At 53.1% G+C, this 15186-nt stretch overlaps 3 long non-coding RNA genes across 5 annotated transcripts; all 3 read right to left on the bottom strand.

Annotated features, from left to right (window-relative positions):
- Window positions 1-2376: 2376 nt before the first annotated feature.
- LOC139671725 (uncharacterized) lies at window positions 2377-4180 on the bottom strand. The gene is made up of 2 exons (XR_011697773.1): window positions 3792-4180; window positions 2377-2611 (listed from the first exon to the last, which is right to left on the bottom strand). It is a non-coding gene; the product is annotated as an uncharacterized lncRNA (long non-coding RNA).
- A 2093-nt stretch (window positions 4181-6273) lies between these two features.
- LOC139671007 (uncharacterized) lies at window positions 6274-8190 on the bottom strand. Its single transcript, XR_011697641.1, has 3 exons — window positions 8112-8190; window positions 7241-7320; window positions 6274-6690 (listed from the first exon to the last, which is right to left on the bottom strand). It is a non-coding gene; the product is annotated as an uncharacterized lncRNA (long non-coding RNA).
- A 3656-nt stretch (window positions 8191-11846) lies between these two features.
- On the bottom strand, window positions 11847-15186 carry LOC139671006 (uncharacterized). Of its 3 annotated transcripts, none has more exons than XR_011697640.1 (4): window positions 14469-14680; window positions 14173-14258; window positions 12697-12844; window positions 11847-11913 (listed from the first exon to the last, which is right to left on the bottom strand). It is a non-coding gene; the product is annotated as an uncharacterized lncRNA (long non-coding RNA). The 3 variants fall into 3 exon arrangements; XR_011697638.1 differs by lacking the exon at window positions 11847-11913 and adding an exon at window positions 15161-15186 and having other exon boundaries at window positions 12588-12844; window positions 14469-14566; XR_011697637.1 differs by lacking the exon at window positions 11847-11913 and having other exon boundaries at window positions 12588-12844.

Here is a 15186-nt window from a genome sequence, read left to right as displayed (position 1 = left end):
GGGGGTCCTTGGGGGTCCCTGTGGGGTCTCTGGTGGATCCTGGGGGTCTCTGGGGGTCTCTGGGTGTCCCTGGAGGGGTCTGGGGGTCTCTGGGGATCTCTGGGGGTTTCTGGGGGCATCTGAGGGTTCCTGGCGGGTGTCTGGGAGTCTCTGAGGGTCCCTCAGGGGTCTCTGCGGGTCCCTGAGGGATCTCTGGGAGTTTCGGGGGGCCCCTGGGAGTCTCTGGGGGTGTCTGGGGGTCTGCGGGGGTCTTTGGGCGGTCCCTGGTGATCTATGGGGAGTCTCTGGGCTACACAGGGACCCAGGAAGGTCCCTATACCAGTTTTGCCCTCCTCATTTGTGGCAGTAGTGCCACCAGGAGCCCCTCAGTGATTACAGCTCTATACCCACAAGCTTTATTTCACTGCCACATCTTCTCTCAGCTCTAGCTCTTCTTCTCGCAGTCAGGCAAAGCAGCTCCAGGTTCCCAGGGCAACATGTTCCTTTTTGCTCCGGCTGTGGCACCTTTTCTATCCCCCCTCTCCCCCTCCCCAGTTTTAGACCTGGCTTTATTGCTCCAGTCCCACAAGTCCTAATACCCACCACCCAGTGCCTAAAATCCCTACCCCACACCAACCCTGGACCACATGCAGATGTTTTCTCACATCCACAGACACAATCCCAGCGCCCCAGTGAATTGTACCTCAGCCCTCCCCTCCCAAAGTCATCTCCATAGTCCCTGTACCAGTTTTGCCTTCCTCATCTGTGGCACTAGTGCCATCAGGAGCCCCTCAGTGATTACAGCTCTATACCCACAAGCTCTATTTCACTGCCACATCTTCTCTCAGCTCCAGCTCTTCTTCTCAGTCAGGCAAAGCGGCTCCAGGTTCCCAGGGCAACATCTTCCTTTTTGCTCCGGCTGTGGCACCTTTTCTATCCACCCCCCCCCCCCCCCCCCCAATCCCAGACCTGCATTTATTACTCCAGTCCCACAAGTCCTAATACCCACCACCCAGTGCCTAAAATCCCTACCCCACACCAACCCTGGACCACATGCAGATGCTTTGCAACAGACACACTCCCAGCGCCCCAGTGAATTGTACCTCAGCCCTCCTGTCCCAAACTCATCTCCATAGTCCCTATACCAGTTTTGCTCTCCTCATCTGTGGCACTAGTGCCACCAGGAGCCCCTCAGTGATTACAACTCTATACCCACAAGCTTTATTTCACTGCCACATCTTCTCTCAGCTCCAGCTCTTCTTCTCAGTCAGGCAAAGCAGCTCCAGGTTCCCAGGGCAAGATCTTCCTTTTTGCTCCGGCTGTGGCACCTTTTCTATTCCACCCCCTCCTCCCAATCCCAGACCAGCACTTATTACTCTAGTCCCACAAGCCCTAATACCCACCACCCAGTGCCTAAAATCCCTACCCCACACCAACCCTGGACCACATGCAGATGCTTTGCAACAGACACACTCCCAGCGCCCCAGTGAATTGTACCTCAGCCCTCCTGTCCCAAACTCATCTCCATAGTCCCTATACCAGTTTTGCTCTCCTCATCTGTGGCACTAGCGCCACGAGGAGCCCCTTAGTGATTACAGCTCTATACCCACAAGCTTTATTTCACTGCCACATCTTCTCTCAGCTCCAGCTCTTCTTCTCAGTCAGGCAAAGCAGCTCCAGGTTCCCATGGCAAGATCTTCCTTTTTGCTCCGGCTCTAGCACCTTTTCTATTCCACCCCCCTCCTCCCAATCCCAGACCAGCACTTATTACTCTAGTCCCACAAGCCCTAATACCCACCACCCAGTGCCTAAAATCCCTACCCCACACCAACCCTGGACCACATGCAGATGCTTTGCAACAGACACACTCCCAGCGCCCCAGTGAATTGTACCTCAGCCCTCCTGTCCCAAACTCATCTCCATAGTCCCTATACCAGTTTTGCTCTCCTCATCTGTGGCACTAGTGCCACCAGGAGCCCCTCAGTGATTACAGCTCTATACCCACAAGCTTTATTTCACTGCCACATCTTCTCTCAGCTCCAGCTCTTCTTCTCAGTCAGGCAAAGCAGCTCCAGGTTCCCATGGCAAGATCTTCCTTTTTGCTCCGGCTGTGGCACCTTTTCTATTCCACCCCCCTCCTCCCAATCCCAGACCAGCACTTATTACTCTAGTCCCACAAGCCCTAATACCCACCACCCAGTGCCTAAAATCCCTACCCCACACCAACCCTGGACCACATGCAGATGCTTTGCCACATCCACAGACACACTCCCAGCGCCCCAGTGAATTGTACCTCAGCCCTCCTGTCCCAAACTCATCTCCATAGTCCCTATACCAGTTTTGCTCTCCTCATCTGTGGCACTAGCGCCACGAGGAGCCCCTTAGTGATTACAGCTCTATACCCACAAGCTTTATTTCACTGCCACGTCTTCTCTCTCAGCTCCAGCTCTTCTTCTTCTCGCAGTCAGCAAAGCGGCTCCAGGTTCCCATGGCAAGATCTTCCTTTTTGCTCCGGCTCTGGTTTCTCCTACCATCTTTACAGCTCCATCAACTCTGCTGCCTCAGCTCCACTTCCTCAAGTTCTCACTGCCTCCGGATAAAAGCTGATTCTGACTCCCTCTGCAGCCCGGGACTGTTGACAAAAGCACAAGTCAGAGTTTATCATCACTTAACTATCTCTAGGAGCTGTCACACAGCTCCACACAACACCAGATAAATAACTAAAGAAAAAAATCAAATAACATTTAAAGGTAAATTATAATAAAATGAAATGCCTTTACTGACATCATTTGTAATATTACTCTAAACACGAAATCCCCAAAATGACAGCATCCCATCTACCCTTCTCCTTTGGGGGAGCATCCCCGGGCATTGGCAGCTTCGACAAAGCAAGCCGCGCTGCTTCCCTGGGACACCACCTGCACTAGGCTCCTCTTCAGCACTCCCTGCATTGGCAGCCACACGGCCTCAGCCCGGCGTACCTTGCATTGGCAGGAGCTAGGAGCCCACCCCATCGCACTCTGAATTAGCAGCCACAGTGAACTCCGACCCAGCGCTCCCTGGAGGGCAGCCCGGCACCCGCGGGAGACAGGCCCCGCCTCCGGCCCGTCACCCTCGCGGCCCGCGCCGAGCCGCGCCGCGGCCCCGGCCCGCCGCCCTCGCGGCCCTCGCCGAGCCGCGCCGCGGCCCCGGCCCGCCGCCCTCGCGGCCCGCGCCGAGCCGCGCCGCGCCGCGGCCCCGCCCCACCGCCCTCGCGGCCCGCGCCGAGCCGCGCCGCGCCGCGGCCCCGCCCCACCGCCCTCGCGGCCCGCGCCGAGCCGCGCCGCGCCGCGGCCCCGCCCCACCGCCCTCGCGGCCCGCGCCGAGCCGCGCCGCGGCCCCGCCCCGCCGCCCTCGCCGCCCGCGCCGAGCCGCGCCGCGCCGCGGCCCCGGCCCGCCGCCCTCGCGGCCCGCGCCGAGCCGCGCCGCGCCGCGGCCCCGGCCCGCCGCCCTCGCGGCCCGCGCCGAGCCGCGCCGCGCCGCGGCCCCGGCCCGCCGCCCTCGCGGCCCGCCGCCCTCGCCGAGCCGCGCCGCGGCCCCGGCCCGCCGCCCTCGCGGCCCGCGCCGAGCCGCGCCGCGGCCCCGGCCCGCCGCCCTCGCGGCCCGTGCCGAGCCGCGCCGCGGCTCCGCCCGCCCGCCCACCCCACGCCCGGCACCCGCAGGAGATGCGCTCCGCTCCACTGCCACCGCCTCCCCGCCCCCCGCCCCCCCCCCCAAGCTCTTGCGGCGGACCCACTCCGGCTCCCCTCCCCCGGACCGCGGCGCTCCCTCACCGACGCTCAGCGTGGATCCACCGCCGTCTGCCGCCTCCGCGCCGAACTGCGGCAAATACGTGCCCTCGCACGGTTTTTATAACCGCGGAGGCCACGCCCACGCCTGCGTGCCACAGCCCAACCAATCCCGGCCCGCCCGTCCCTGCCCTGACTCTCTTTCCCCAAGCGCGCTGGTTCTTCCAACCCCGCGGCTGCCGCCGCCGCCTTTCCGGGGGCGATCTCCTCTGCTCCCCGCCCTTCCCGCGTTCTCCCGGGACAATTCCCACCGGGAGATAACCTGGTGAGCTTCCACTCGCCCTTCGCTGGCCCCAACAGCCTCTGCCGAGCCTGCGGCAGCGAAGCCGCGGCTGCAGGAGCTGCGCCTGAGGAGAGTAGCAGGGCGGGGCCAGGCTGAGGGGCCGGGCCGCGATGCACTGGGCAGAGCTTGCCGAGATCGTACCGGATTGAAAAGGCGGGCTATCATTGGACGGAGCGGAGAAAGGCGGTCCGTGATTGGTGGGCCCGGCGCGGCCACGAGCAGCGATTGGCGGACCTTGAAGCTTCAGGCTTCCTTCCTTGGTTTCTCTTGGACTCCTGTTGTGTGTCACTGGGTCCCTGGGGATGTGGGGGTTTCTGTAAGACGCTGGAAGATCCTGGCGGTCCCCGGGATGCGCTGGGGGTCCCCAGGTCTCCGAGGCTGGCATTCCTGATGTGTAATTTATGTACATATGTAAAGTTTCTTGAACTTTAAAGCCTTGATCTTTGTTTAAATGGAAATTGTGTACTTATAGGCAGCATCTTAAAAATAAAAATCATTCACTTCTGTTATGGGTTCAGGATTTGGGTTGGAGGATTTTGCTGCTGGGTTCTTTTCTGAGGTTTTTTGGTTGGTTTTCTGGTGGCGTGCCTTAGGTTACTGTGGCTAAAAATGTGAAGAAGAATAAAGGTGAAAAACTCTTGAAGCATTTATATTATAGTAAATAGTCAAAGGTTGCACTCTCCACTAAATACCATGTAAGAATATTGTTTTCAAAAAGCATAGAAATTAAAGGTAAATAAAAAAGAAAACACTGGAGAAAATCTGTTGATTTATTCATCTATACAATAGTCACTTGATCTTGGGTCCGAGGCATGGGGCAGCTATAGCAGCCTTGGGTTAAGAGCTATTTTCACATGTGCCCTACTTTTTTTAGGTTAGTTGTGGGCATTTGCATAATGAATGCCATTTATGTTTCTGGAGTGGTCTAAGTAGGATTGTGGAGTCCGCCAATAGGATCTTTCTTTGTGGAGCCCGCCAATAGGAGCTTTGTGGAGCCCACCAATAGGATGTTTGTGGAGCCCGCCAATAGGATGCCGTTCTTCCGGCGGGGAGGCGGGGCTAGCCCCGGGCGGGAGCCGCGTAACAATGACAGGCGCGCCCGCCAATGGGATGCCGTTCTGCCGGCGGGGAGGCGGAGATAGCTGAGGGCTGGACCCGACGAGACTGACAGGCGGGGCCCCCAATAGAATACCGTTCCTCCAGCGGAGAGGTGGGGCTAGCTGCGGGCGGGAGTCGGCGAAGACTGACAGGCGTTCCCGCCAATGGGATGTCATGTCGCCGGCGGGGAGGCGGGGCTACCCGCGGGGGGGAGCCGCCTGAAGACTGACAGGCACGCCCTCCAATGGGTTGCCGCGACCCTGGTGGGGAGGGGGAGCTAGCCACGGGCGAGACGACGCTAATGGGGGGCCGTACTCCCGACTTGCAGGCCGTTCCAGCGTCGTTGCTATTAATCGGCAAGCGCTGTGGCTTCCGCGGCAGCCAATGTGGCCCCGCCGGGCGCTGCCGGCACCTCCGCGCCCGCCCTCCCTCCCGTCTCCGCGCTCGCCGGTCCCGCTCGACCCGCGACGGGGCCTGCACCGCCTCCCGCCTCCCCTCCTTGCCCGCTCCCGGCACGACCCCCGCCCCTCCGCCCCTCCGCCCCCCCGCCACAGGCGGGCTGAGCGGCCCCGCAGCCTCCGCGGCGCGGCCCTGGCCCGATGCCCCGGGTAGCGAGGGGGGCTGGAGGCGGCGGGCCCTGCAAAGGACACCCCCAGGGCAGCTTCACATTCCAAGTTGCTCTGGTCTCCCCCAGCTCTCCATTTCTTCTCTGCAGAGCACAGCTGGACTCTGCCGGCCCCGGAGACCTGGGGACACCCGGCACCTCCCGGGGACCGCCACGGTTCTCCCAGGGACTTAAAACGACACCCCAAGACTTCCAGGTACCTCCAGGGTCCAACAGGAACCCAGAAGAACCCCCAACACCCCTAGGAGGCCCCCAGAGTCTCCCACCATGCCCCGGAACCCCGGAACGCCGCAAAACAGCTCCAGGGATCTACAGGGAATTCTTTTTTTCATGGATTTGGATTGCACAGCCTCCTGTATTTTTTGTTTTACAAAGCCTGCAAAATAAAACGAGGCGCCTCAAAACCTTCTGGGTTCCACCGAGGCTTCCCACACTCATCTATTTTTCGTGTCGTTTTCCTCATTTTTTTTTTAATTTATTTGATTCTTTTGACTCCATTATCATTACCATTACAGGCCGTGCAGGGCGGCGCCGTCTGCCGCGCCCGCTGGCCACGCCCCCGCCCCGCTGGCCGAGCGGTCAAGGCGCCCGCCTGGGGCGCAGATGCCTCTGTCCAAACTCCGGTTCGAATCCCGGCCTCGGCCGCTCCCTCGGCCTCGCCGGCGCCGCCTGGCGGACACGGCCGAGAATTGCATTGCAGTCCAGCACTCTCCCAGTCGGGGATCGTCTCTTTCTCTAGAGCAGCGCTTTCCCCTCCACACCACCCAGCAGCGACCTCTGCGCCTGGCAGAGGCCTGAGGCATCCCACTCTAGGCTCTGGGCTTCCTTTCCTTTCTTCCACTGCAACCGTCGTGCCAAGCAAGGGTTAAAATCACACGCTGTAAGGGGAAACGCAATTACTGAAACAGAAATAAATGCCAACTACACACCACCTCACTGCCTAAAGGTCCCTCCCATCCCAACCCAGCCCACTCTGGGATTCCAGCACGATTCCACACTCTCTCCCTGCATTTATTTTGCACCATTTCCTCTCAAATTCAAATTCTCAAATTTAGGTGCTTTTTAAAGCAGTAATTTAAAAGTCATTGCAGGAATAAAAAGGGACTATAAAACATCCAAAAATCATTCCTACAGCCGTCAAATCATTATTAATTGGAAGACACTTCCCTCCTCTCTATCCTTATTTGCTGGAAAACCTTACAATACCAATTGCCTCTTTTTAGGGTGGTTTTCTTCCACAGCTCCTTTCTCCCAGGTCAAACCTCCTGAGATATTCAGGCCTTATTTGGAGGTAAATTTTTTCCAGGGGGATTTTCCCACTTTTGAGCAGACCAGAGATTTTCCAAGGTCCCCAAGACATTTCTGCACGTCACCTGTTACTGATTACAGAGCACAGGATAAGGCAAGAACAAATTTGGCAGCACTTACCACCTGGAATTTTCTTTCTCAACAAATTGCTGCTGTTCCTCCTGGCTCTGGAGGTTCCTGCACGAGCCCTTCTTCCAGCCCTATCACAGACACACACGAGCAACACGGGCATTACTTTCACAATTCCTGACCCAAACCCTTGCCTTTCCTGCCCAAAGCTGAGGGAAAGCTGACAGAGTATTAACAAATCAGCTTTGCTGACAGCAGTCAGCGCTCCACTCCTTCGGACGTTGCAAAACTTTGTAGGGAACAGACCCAAATTCTAAACTGCAGTCTAACTCTCTAACAGATTTTGTTAGAGAGAGAGTGAGCCGTGACTCATAGAACAGGAAAAAAAGACTGCACAAGGAATAACAGAAGGTTTCTCACAAAGAACTCAAGTTCCTCTTTCCCTCATGCCGGGACTGCACCATCCAACTCTGGCATTTAAAAGACAATAGGAGTTGTTATTAATACTTTAACTTCTGCAACGTGGTTATTTCCCAGAGAACTGGGCCAGCACTGAGCTGCTTCCATGTGCCTGCAGCACTTTGGGGAGTAGCAAGATGATGTCCCACTTGTGCTTGGAAAAATTCAAGAGAAGGAAAAGTCAGTTCCCTTTTCCCTCGCTGACCCATAACCAAACCAGTCATGTAGGACAACACAGACTATTCACAGAAGGCATAATTCAACAGGGATAAAAATGGGAACCAAGGCCCCCAGAATGGGAAAGTAAAATCATGCTGCTTTTCTAACAGGAGCACAAAAAACTCATTCAAGCCTGAGAGGAAATTACAAACCACAAGAAAAAAAAAACCAAAAGAAACACTCTGCCATGATACAACTCTCTGATCATTCCAAAGGAAATTCTCCACAGATCATAAGCAATTACCAATCATTTCGCCTCTGTAATTAAATAAGGACTTGGGTTTCTGTTCAGGTGCTGGACGTGTCCATTGAAGGTCCAGGAGTCTCGTGGGGTTGTTTAGGGCTGATCCTGGCAGGCCCGGACCAAATCCAACCGTCCTTATCACTGCTCCGTGCTGAATCTGGGGGGAATATTGATACAGTTTAGAAATACTCCCCTTCCCTGCTACTCAGTCCTTCTTTACACATTCATGGAGCAAATTTACTCCATCCTTTCTTCCCAACAACAGCTCTCCAGCCCCAGTCCCAGCTCTCACAGACACAAACTAAACCCACCTGAGGCAACGGTTCTATCAGCACCTGGAATTCCCAGCTCTCCGGGCCCTGCGCTGCTCATCCAAACACTCACAGCTCCGCCCACAGGCTCTATGTTCCCAGAGGGAAAAACGACTGGACAGGACACACCTCAGACATCACAGTTCCTCTCATTCCTGGTGCCCTGCAAAGTCACAGGAAGTACAGTCCCTCTCAGACCCTTCACCCCTGAACACGAGTACACCTGCACTTTACACTGGATCCCAGGGACCTGCACAAGTGTGTTCAAGTGAGCACAAGTCGATGGCTCCCTCTGACACATCCAGCCCTCCCTTCCCTCTGAGAAGTCCCAAAGACTCCCACTCCACCCCTGCGTCTGTGCCCTGTGCAGCACCCGCACCGAGCTCAGCTCTCCCCTGGCCCTAGGACATTTCTGCACGTCACCTGTTACTGATTACAGAGCACAGGATAAGGCAAGAACAAATTTGGCAGCACTTACCACCTGGAGTTTTCTTTCTCCACAAATTGCTGCTGTTCCTCCTGGCTCTGGAGGTTCCTGCACGAGCCCTTGTCCCAGCCCTGCCACACACACACAAGAAGCAACAGGCACACAGGCGCTGCTTTCACAATTCCTGACCCAAACCCTTGCCTTTCCTGCCCAAAGCTGAGGGAAATCTGACAGAGTATTAACAAATCAGCTTTGCTGACAGCAGTCAGCGCTCCACTCCTTCGGACGTTGCAAAACTTTGTAGGGAACAGACCCAAATTCTAAACTGCAGTCTCACTCTCTAACAGATTTTGTTAGAGAGAGAGTGAGCCGTGACTCATAGAACAGGAAAAAAAGACTGCACAAGGAATAACAGAAGGTTTCTCAGAAGAACTCAAGTTCCTCTTTCCCTCATCATGCTGGGACTGCAGGACCCAGCATTTAAAAGACCCTAGCATTTAAAAGACAATACAATTGTTACTGATTCTTAAACCTCTGCAACGTGGTTATTTCCCAGAGAACTGAACCAGCACTAAACTACTCCCACATCCCTGCAGTGCTTTGGGGAGTAGCAAGATGATGTCCCACTTGTGCTTGGAAAAATTCAAGAGAAGGAAAAGTCAGTTCCCTTCTCTCTCTCTGATCCATAAACAAAGCAGTCCTGTAGGACAACGCAGGCTATTCACAGGAGGCCTGATTTAACAGGGATAACAATGGAAACAAACAAAGCCCCCCAAAACAGGAAGGTAAAATCATGCTGCTTTTCTAACAGGAGCACAAAAAACTCATTCAAGCCTGAAAGGAAATTACAAACCACAAGAAAAAGAACCAAAAGAAACGCTCTGCCTTGATACAACTCTCTGATCGTTCCAAAGGAAATTCTCCACAGATCATAAGCAATTACCAATCATTTCGCCTCTGTAAATAAATAAGGACTTGGGTTTCTGTTCAGGTGCTGGATGTGTCCATTGAGGGTTCAGGGGTACCGTGGGGTAGTTTAGGGCTGATCCTGCTGAGAGAATGCAGTCTGATAGCCTGGAGTATCCTCTCTGTCAGTGAAGTGCTCCTTGTCAGGGGTTGTGTCATGCCATCCTCAGGCAGCTCAAACAAGCCAAGGAGGAAGGGCCTGCAGCAAAGGAATCCTGGGGGGAGAGGGGAGAGGAACAGTGAACAGGTGAGGACAGCCTGTGCTTCACAAGAACGCTCAGATTACCTGGAACCCCTTTGCAGAGACTTGCTTAACTCCTGGCACTGTCCCTGTCCCAGGGAAGCTGCACTAGTGTCCTGGGTTGAGCTGGCAAAACGCCAACTGTCCAGGACAGAGTGAAGAGGGTTCCTCCTCCCCCCAACCAGCCAAGGGAAAAAAAGAAGAGAGAGAGAAAAGAAAAAACCTCAAAAGCAGGTTTATGCTGGAACTAACTACATGTATTTACACAGAAAAGAGAAAATTAAGAGGAAACTACAATATAACACACACTTACACAAGTTATGTATAACAAGAAATAATTTCCCACTTCCCAGTAAACACAAATTCTACCATTTCAACTACAAATCATTCTAGAGAAGTCAATTCTTCAGAGACAGACTTAAGCAGAGAGAAAAGCTAAGAACAAACATTTTACTTCCCTAAGATAACATGATGGTAAGCTGGTACTCCGGGCTTGGGCCTCCCCATCCCTCCTGGGACAGCAGAGTGTCTTGCTGGGACCACAGCTGTGAAGCAACTGCCTAAGCCACTCCCACACACCAGCTCTTACCCCTTTTGAGATGATGCAATATGGTATGGAATACAATATTATTGGCCAGAAGAAGTCAGCTGTTAGCTAGCTCAGTCCAGCTCAAGTCAGCTGACAATTCCCAGGCCTAGCTGAACTTTTAAAAACTAAATTTAGGCCCATCTGGCCAAACCCATAACAACTAGGACTGTGGGTCTGGGTCCTCTCCAGGCACAATGCAGCTACTGATAATAACAGCATCAGCAATGCACTCATTTTTTTATCAGCTCAAATTGCCATGATAGAAACCCAAGAAAAGCAATCCTTTTCCAGATTGTAACTCCAGAGGGCTCAGGGACACTCAGCATCCACAGAACCTGCAGCACAGACACAGCAGAGGGCTCAGGGACACTCAGCATGCACAGAACCTGCAGCACAGACACAGCAGAGGGCTCAAGGACACTCAGCATCCACAGAACCTGCAGCACAGACACAGCAGAGGGCTCAAGGACACTCAGCATGCACAGAACCTGCAGCACAGACACAGCAGAGGGCTCAGGGACACTCAGCCACTGCCATGGCTCTTCATGCACAGGGCACAAGCTCAGACACTCTCAGAGCAGCAGTTATGGAGGGAGAAACAGCTCATCTCTCAGACAATCTTTACTTACCCAAATCTTGAACAAAACAAACACTATCTGGGGTAAGAGTTAGCTGTGCACTCAAAATGTCTAATTTTATATGAGCTGCCTGAATCTCCCACGTCCATGCAACTGAACAGGAGACAACCATTAGTTATAGGCCATCAAGGGGATAAATCTTCATCTTTAAAATAGCATATATTTGAGCTGATTGCTAAACTAAGTGCTGTGAAAAATAAGGCCTTTCTGAGGTTACCAGGAAAACCTTACAAAAGCCAAGTTCCAATGAACAAGAAGACACAGCAAGATCTTGCCTTCTGCCTACAACACACTTCATTTTGCTGATTATCAAACCTTAGCAAGAGACCATTCTCACAGAGGCATTTCTTCTCTGCTGAATGCAGCCCAGGGATGCAGAGCCCAAGCCACCTACCCTGCCTGGGCACGCTGTGAACAGTTTGTGCAGAGACTGGGCCAGCTGGATCCTGGGATTGTTCACCATTTGCCCCACAGGATCATGCTCTTTCTTCCCAGCAAAGGCCAGCTGGGAGAATGCAGTCTCACAGCCTGGAGTATCCTCTGTGTCAATGAAGTGCTCCTTGTCAGGGGTCGTGTCATCCTCAGGCAGCTCAAACAAGCCAAGGTGGGAGGGCCTGCAGCAAAGGAATCCTGGGGGGAGAGGGGAGGGGAACAGTGAACAGGTGAGGACAGCCTGTGCTTCACAAGAACGCTCAGATTACCTGGAACCCCTTTGCAGGGACTTGCTTAACTCCTGGCACTGTCCCTGTCCCAGGGAAGCTGCACTAGGACTGTGGGTCTGGGTCCTTTCCAGGCACAATGCAGCTGCTCATATTAACAGCATCAGCAATGCCCTCATTTTTTAGCAGCTCAAATTGCTGTGATACAAACCCAAGAATAGCAATTCTTTTCCAGATTACAGTTTTTCTCTAAGTACATTCAAAAAGAGTTCCAGTCCTGGATCCGGTTACTGTCATTCAGTTCAGGCTACCTGAGCCCCCAGACTGCTGGACTGCCTTTCAGTCTCCAGAGCTTTCCCCCAGATTCCACTTTCAGGCTAAGACACTACAGCCTGTCAGGTTGTGAGTATTCTCAGGCCTCCTGACTAGGACAGTTACAAGTCAAAAGTGGGCCCAGCTTTCCAGAAGGAATGCAAGCTGACAGTAGCCTAATTCCCTTCAGTGGAGCTCTACTCAGCCAAATCCAGGCTCAAACACATCTCAAACCAGCTCTGCCATTTGCTTTGAAAACACACTTCCCTTTGTGCAGTGAAGGATGAAAAGGTATGAAAAGCCTCAAGCTGAGTCTCACCACAACAGTGGGCCTGAAGAAATGCCAAAGGAGTTTATTGGAGGGGCCTATTCTGGTGAAAGCTCCTACTTTCCAGACCTCCAACAGCATCACCAGCAGACCCTGAAGAAGTGTGGCACCTACCACGGCTTGGGGTACTCAGTGTCCATCACGGGAGGACATTCTGTTAATGTCTTGGTGATGCCAACAGCACGGATCTGCTTTTCAACTTGTCCCAGACTCTTTCTGGATTTCAGGAATCATCATTTTCTCCAAGCCCGTTTCAAACATCCTAGTATGACAGTTAGAGAAAAAGTATCAGAACGATTTATCACCCTATGGTGACCAAAGAAAAGCAGAAACCACACAAAGCACCAGGAAACAGAGAACACAAGACAATTTGTTTCTTAACAATTGCTGCCCTCTTACATAGATGTTTGCACATACAAACTTTTTACAAAGGATAAAAACCAGAGACAGCAATCCTTCCCTTTTATGACCCGCTCAGGAGATCAGTAACTTGAACTATCAGTGAGGAACTGTGGGCAGAAAATCAGAAATGAACCCCAAAAGGAGAGGCACCCGGGCAGTCAGATTAGCGCCAAACCTCCTTTGCCATTTCAGCCAGAGAGACAACTCTTTCCTGCTTCAAAGGCAAAAACTGCACAGCAGCCTGAAATACAACCCAAGCCAACAGAACACACTCCCTTTGGCTGTATGCTGCCAAGTATTTCCTGCAGAGCTCATGCCCCATTTCCTGTGCCATACTAGTTAATGAAGAGGAGAAAGCAACGAGAAAAAGGATGAAGTAAAACTCCAGATGAAAACAAGAGAATTGCTTTAGAGTCAGCAGCAAAATGCATTCTAAGAAGGAGACAGAAAGGGCAGCCTTCATAAATGTTCCCTTTTACTGAAGGGCATTAACTTGCTGCTCCAAAGTTTGCCTAAAAACTGCTCATCTTCTCGGGCACCACAACACTGAAACGTGGAACGCTGGAAGCACCACTTCCATTTGGTTGGTGGAACACCACTGGAAGAACCCTGTAATTCTTGCTCCTCTACAGGAGGCATCAAGCAGATTTTAAAGGATTAATAACAGACCTTGTGTGATCTGTGTAGAGATAACATCACGAATTTCATCAGCATGGCCATCTGCCTGGGGATGATTTCAACAATGTGTCACAGCTTTGACAGAGGAACGTAAACCCTTCCTCAGAACTTTATTCCCATGAAGGCCAAAATGACACAAAAGCATGGAATGTTTCCCAGCATGAACACAAACTGCAGAGAGCAGTGGTCAGAATGGCTGTGCTGTGTGACAGGGCAAGTGTGTTGCTATTAGCTGGAGATTAAATGGAGACACTTTCAGACAAGTAACGACATCACACACACCAGGAAAGGAGGAGAACTACACAAGTCCTTTAGTTCCATTCCCTCAGTTTTCATGGAGTGTCACCTGCTGTGGCCACTGCCCTTTATGTCCCCTTGACTCCAGAGCATTTGGAGCAAGTCCCTGGAGCCAGCAGAGTCCCACCCATGTACAGGATGCCTGATCTGTGCAACTGCACACTCTGAACCACTCGTGTCACACACTGGAGCTTTTCAGAGCAAGGAACTTACTTTTGATAAGTTTTGTTGGTTTGGAACTTGGAAGTCTTTGGAATAGCAGAATGAAGACCTGTTTCCTGTACCAGTCAACTGATTCACTGGAAATTTAAAAGAACAGTTATTCAGTTCACAGTGGGCTTTGACTGGTGCTGTCACTTTACAGAAAACACAGAGAAAGTTGTTCCCATCTCTTTAACTGATAAATGTGACATTTTTGCTCCTGAAGTGTTAACCTTTGGCATGACTGCACACTGCAGAACCAAAGCCCACAGAAGTCAGTTTTGAATGCAATTTGAGCTCATACTCACGGGGGCATATGCTCCATGATGCTGTTTAGCAGGTCAAAGCCTTGGGGATCACTGGCTTTCAAGGCAATCAGCTTCAGGAATCCCCCCAACACTCCAGGCTGCAAGGAAAGCAAACATGAAGCTCTAGGCAACTGTTCTTCCTAAGTGGCCCAGCAGAAAGTTGGCTCTGACCATCGAAGACATGCAACAGTGCAAAAGCATCCCTAACCTAAACCAGGATTCTGATCCTGCAGTGCAGGACAAGGAAGACACGTTGTGGCTCCTTCTCACTCACTCACTCACTCACTCACTCACTCACTCACAAGACACGTTGTGGCTCCTTCTCACTCACTCACTCCCTCACTCACTCACTCACTCCACTCACTCCCTCACTCACTCACTCACTCATTCACTCCCTCACTCACTCACTCACTCTCCTCAAGCCTGTTCTGAACACAAGCCCTGAGAGTTCTGCTGGTCCACATGTTCCACAGGAAGCAAACAAGGTAAGAAAATTCTGGGAAACTGCCACTTGCCAAAACCAAGTGCAGGAATTTTCCATCTCGGCTGACAAAAGCACAGGAGCCCAGGATTCACCTCACCCCCAGGACGGGAAAGCACCCACCAAGCTGCATGCAGAGTATTTATCCGTGCATGGAGCGCCACTGAGGCCCAGCCCAGCCCAGCCCCTGCCCCGCGGCCCCGGCACTCACGATCTTGGCGGCGGCGCTGCGGGCGA

This window comes from Pithys albifrons, chromosome 4 (assembly GCF_047495875.1).
Source record: "Pithys albifrons albifrons isolate INPA30051 chromosome 4, PitAlb_v1, whole genome shotgun sequence".
NCBI lineage: Eukaryota > Metazoa > Chordata > Aves > Passeriformes > Thamnophilidae > Pithys > Pithys albifrons.
This window is presented reverse-complemented; position numbering and strand designations above follow the sequence as displayed.